We start from the raw sequence: 5,135 nt of genomic DNA, 5'->3' as shown, positions 1-5,135 counted from the left end.
CTCATTTTAAGAAAACAACACGGAGCATTTTCACTTTGAGAAAATAAAAGGACGCCCCACGGCACTTAGGAGGTGAGAATGAAGCAGCGCCTGAGGTGCCTCGGGCAGCTCTGGGCCCACCTCACGGACTCCTCGGGCTCCTTAAGGCCACAGGCGCACGCCTGGCTACTAAGGGGAGCATCTGGGAACAAGGGGACCCTCCTCTTCTGTGGAAGTGGAAGCAACCTGTCTGCATCAGTCCTCAGAGCGAGGCTGGAGCCAATCGGTTCTTGCCACCCTCCGTGTTCAGGGGAACGGATGCTCATGTTCCCGTTTGGATTTTCCTTTGTCAGAAGGTGGTGGGTCTCCTGACCCTCCTGTAGAGAGACTCGCTGGTGCCGGTTCCCCTCCACCCGTCTTCACAGCCTCTAGAGCTGCCGGATTCTAGAATGGACTGGAAAACACCTTAGAGGCCTTCATCTCCCCATTGTATGGATTTTATGGGTGAGGGACTCTCCGGCTGAGGAACTTTACACAGCTTGTACCCTTAACCGTCATCTCTCAGGGAATTAAATTTCTCTTCCGGTGGAATCCAGCCAAAATTGTGTGTTCTACTTAAGCCTTGCTTTATGCTGTGAAGATTTAAATGAAGACCTAGAGGGGCTCCTGGGGGGCTCAGTTGGTGAAGCGTCTGCCTTCAGTTCAGGTCATGATCTCAGGGTCCTGGGATCGAGCCCCACGTCAGGCTCCCTGCTCAGTGGGGAGTCTGCTTCTCTCTCTCCCTCTGCCCCTCCCGCTGCTTGTGCTCTCTCTCTTTTTCAAATCAAGAAATAAAATCTTAAAAAAAGATGTAAATCCAGAGAATTTCTTCCAGCTCCAGCCTTCTGCCTTCAGAGCCACAAAGCTGATAGCTGACAGCGAGCCTGGCTCACCCCCGTGTGCTTCCCCCAGGAGCCGCCTGGTCCTCAGGGCGAGAACTGGACAGCACTCCTGTTTTCCTAGGACTCTCTCTTCCTCTCCAGTTCTGAAGCAGCAGCCCCCGGGCGGGAGCCATGGTGAGGGCCTCGGGACAGGCCTGGGGTGGCTTACTTTGCTCTGGATTCTGAACCTCCTCTGCTCTCTCCCGTCAGCTCTTTCCCACGCCCCCTCTTCTCCTGCTCCTCGATTTCTCGGGCCTACCTTCTCCCTCTCTCAGATCTTTCTTCTCGTGTGCCACCTTGACACTTCGCCAAACCAGGGCCGGGAGAGGTGGCGTGACACAGTCGTTTCCACCCCCGGTGCGCGGGGGCCACGTGCAGAGTGACAGTGCCCTGGGATGCGGGATGCGGGTCCGTGGGGATGTCTGGCTCTGAAGTTGCTTCCGGCGAACAGCCCGAAGGTTGGCCTCTTGGTCTAGCACTTCCTCTGCATGTTGGGGTCACCTGGCCCTGGCTCCTCCTTGGGAAGGACCGGAGTGTGCAGGGCCCTCCCTCCCGTCACGAGATCCACGAAGCTCACCTTGAGTGACCGTGGCTTTGCCCGGTCGGCAGGACGGAGATGCTGTGATGGGGGCTCATGACCTCTGAGCCTGACATTTCTACGCTGTCAGCAAACAGGTGCTGCGCATTTCACCCTTAAAAAGCCAACATGAAAAAAAGAGCCAAGATCATCTATCTCTAGTACTTAATGTCTGATTTTAAAGTGACACACGTAGCTGGGACAAAGTAGTCAAGCGATATTTAAGGGAACATCAGGGAAAATACACGAGCTCTGCGCACAGACCTCCAGTCTTTCTGTTAAATTTCTTATGCTCATTCCAGAAACTGTCCGTGCACACGTGCACATGTGCACACACATTTGGTAACACAGACGGCAACGCACTTTTTCTGCTCCTTCCTCTCTGCACTTAACAACACGTTCTAGGGGCGACTGGGTGGCTCAGTCGGTTGAGTGTCACAGGTCAGGTCAGGATCTCAGGGTCCTGGGATTGAGTCCTGCCTTGGGCTCCTTGCTCGGTGGGAAGCCTGCTTCTCCCTCTCCCTGCCCCCTGCTCATGCTGTTTCTCCCTCTCTCTCTCATATAAAAAAATTAAAAATAAAACAATAGATTCTACAAATTGTTTCATTTCTGTACATACAAATCTACATCTCTAATAGTTCCAAGACATCCTGTAATTCAGCTTCATTATTATTATTTGTTAGGTCATATTTCAATATTAGAAAACTTTATGAAGACAGAAGGCGGAAAACAGTTTGGGGACACTCATGTAAGCACCAAATGGGGGTAAGCTGTACCGCTTTGGCAAAGTACTGCATTCGTGGCAGGACACAGGATTTCCCCTCAAGGAACATGCAAGGGGTTAAATGGTGCCCGCACAAAAGCCCCATGTCCCCGGAACCTGTGAACGTGAACTTATTTGCAAAAAGGTCTTTGTAGGTATAATTATGGATTTTTGAGATGTGATCATCCTGATTTAGGATGGAGGGTCCTTATGGGAGGAAAGCCGAGGGAGAGGCCATGTGACCAGGGAGGCAGAGACAGGAGGGTCACAGCCCCCTGTGACTGCGGGAGTCCCTGGGAGCCAGAATGGGCAGCTTCCCTGGAAGGCTGGAGGGACAGTTCTTCCCCTGAGCCTTTGGAAGCCCCAAGGTGGCTCTGACACCTTGATTTTGGACTCTGGCCTCCAAACTGCGAGAGAACACGTGTCTAGTTTGGGGTCACTTGTTAAGGCAGCCCTAGGAAACCGATTCACAGCACTGACCTAGATGTCACAAACCCTACTCGTTCTGGGTCTTGGTTTTCTTCGTGTCTAAAAAGGAGAAGGTTGGGCCACAGGGTCTGAAACAGGCTGTGACCACGTTCGGGGCTCTGCAGGACAGCCTCCTCGTTCAAGGCCAGGCTGGGATCATGTGAGCTCAGGCTGCCTCTGCCCCTTCCCACAACTCAGCGTTTCTCTCCTCGCTCGTGGGGGCGTTTCCTGTCCTTGTGAGCACCCGATGCTCTTCCGTGAAAGCTGGACTGACTCCTCTCACCGGAAGGAACAACCTTCCCCCCACAGGGTCAGGACTCCTTTTGTAACCAAAATGGGATTCGAAGCCGTTTAGGGAAAAGGGGACATACGGATATGGACAGACATCCATATGGCATATGGATGCTCCGAGGCGCCACCCGGTTCCCGTTCACGGGTGAATAAATCACCACCCAAAATGCTAGGAGTGCCCCTGGCGGCCCCCGGGGGACTGGAGGGCCACCTTGCCCAGGGCCATGCCCTTCCCAGGCCCACATCCAGGGAGGGGTCCTCCGGGGGGACGGAGACCCGCCCTCCTGCCCTCTGACTCAGAAGGCCCGCCCTGGCGCTCCCACACCCCGGGGAGATTCCCAAGTCCGTCCTTGTGGTCGCGTGGTGGTGCGGCTTCCCCTTCGCCCCACACGGCTTCCCTCCCCAGCCTTCTGCAGCTTTTGCCACCCAGAGACTCCCTAAGGCGCCCCTGCCTGCCACGCCCTGTGGCCATCCTAGCAGGGGCAGGGAACTTACCGGCTTGTATAACCGAACCATTCACGGAGCAGCAGCCCAGAGTCCCCGGAACGCACTGGATCGGGGCCTCCACCGAGACCTGCTCCACACCGGCCTCCTAGTGGCCTCGTGCAGAGAGAAACCAGGCTGCATCCTGTCTCTGCCCGCCGAGCACAGATGTAGGAAGGGGCTCTGACTGGCCCGGCGTGGGTCAAGCCCCCGGCTCCAGACGAAGGAGGAAGCCGCATTTGGAAAACAGCGGCGGTGCCCACCGACACCATGTGTGTGGGGCGGGCAAAGAGCAGCGCCCGAGGCAGGAGGGGCAGGGAGGGCCGCTGGCTCTGGGGGACCCTCGCTTGCTGCCAGCAGACCCCTCCCCATCGCCAGCCCAGGACGCAGTAAATTAGCTGTGGAGAGCTGGGCCCCGGGGCCCGTGAGCCCTCTTGCTGCCTGGGGGTGTTGACCTTTTGTTCTTCACTGAGATGAATTCCTTGCAGGCCCAGGCTGGGTGTGATGTGGGACCGGCGGTGAGCTAGCCGAATCTGCTGATCCCCAGCCAGATACGCTCTCCAACCATTCTAGCCGTTCAGAACAGAGCTAACCCACCAGGACAGCGGGCCTTGAGGCTCCTCTGAAAAATGTAACATTAAGGGAACAAAACAAATTAAGAAGCCCTGAGCCCTGAAAAAGTAGGTAGAGATGCCCAGCTCACTCTCATGCCGTCCCCACATCCCACAGCGGCGGGGTCAGAAGTCCAAAGCTCTGCTGAGCGTAGATCCCTCACGGCCTCTGTGTGCCCCCAGCCCCAACCCTCCCACTGCCCCTGATCCCTCCGAGAACTGCACCTGATGGATCCGGACCTGGCCCAGGCGGTCAGTCGGCTTCCCCAGCTGGCTAGTTCAAAGTCATGACCCAAAGGTGTTGCAAATCTTTTAGGTGCTGCTCAGCAGGGAGCCGTGTGGGGCCAGGTGAGCGATGAGGTGCCTTTAACCACCGAAGTGCAGAGGCCTGGACGTGAGGCTGCAGAGAGAGGGAGGGACATGAGGTCACTTCCTGGGGTTTTGTGCTGAAGCTGTCAGATAAAAGGAAAAGGGCTCGGTGGGTGAAGGGTCTGCCTTCAGCTCAGGTCATGATCCCAGGGTCCTGGGATTAAGCCCCACGTCAGGCTCCCTGCTCAGCAGTGAGTCTGCTGCTCCCTCTCCGTCTGCTACTCCCCCTGCTTGTGCTCTCTCCCCCCCACCAAATAAATAAAATCCTAAAAAATAAAAATTAAAAAAAAAGGAAAAGTGTCCAAGAGGACCCTGCAGGCTCTATCCACTAGCCGGCTACCCCTCTCATCCTTCTTTCGCTTAGCCTGGACGTGGACTGGTAGCACCCAGGCCGGGCAAGGGCCCTCCCAGAGCCGTCACCTTCTGAGAGCGATCAGCCCTTCTAGCAAACAGGCAACAGGCTTCAGCTGGGCACGCACTCTCCCCGAGACTGAAGCCGGGGGGACATGCCCCCTTTGCGGGGTCAGACTGAAACAGTGTAAGAATCTGTGGGCTGATGATCTAAAAGGGGGAGGGCTGGGCTCTGCTCTGAAGTCCATTGCACCTCAGGACATTTGCTCTGGAGCCTCCCTCTCACCCGCCCCCAGGCCCGCACCCGGGCGCTGAGCGATCAC

The 5,135-nt window shown here is 56.3% G+C and overlaps 1 long non-coding RNA gene across 2 annotated transcripts; it reads right to left on the bottom strand.

Moving 5' to 3' along the window:
- Positions 1-738: 738 nt before the first annotated feature.
- Positions 739-5,135, bottom strand: LOC116594436. 2 transcript variants are annotated; one of them, XR_004287219.1, is made up of 4 exons: positions 5,117-5,135; positions 4,318-4,492; positions 3,494-4,103; positions 739-1,591 (listed from the first exon to the last, which is right to left on the bottom strand). It is a non-coding gene; the product is annotated as an uncharacterized LOC116594436 (long non-coding RNA). The 2 variants fall into 2 exon arrangements; XR_004287220.1 differs by having other exon boundaries at positions 3,937-4,103; positions 5,117-5,134.

The sequence above is a fragment of the Mustela erminea genome, chromosome 6, assembly GCF_009829155.1.
Source record: "Mustela erminea isolate mMusErm1 chromosome 6, mMusErm1.Pri, whole genome shotgun sequence".
NCBI classification, from domain to species: domain Eukaryota; kingdom Metazoa; phylum Chordata; class Mammalia; order Carnivora; family Mustelidae; genus Mustela; species Mustela erminea.
Note: the sequence above shows the minus strand (reverse complement) of the source record. Positions and strands in the feature narration are given on the sequence as shown.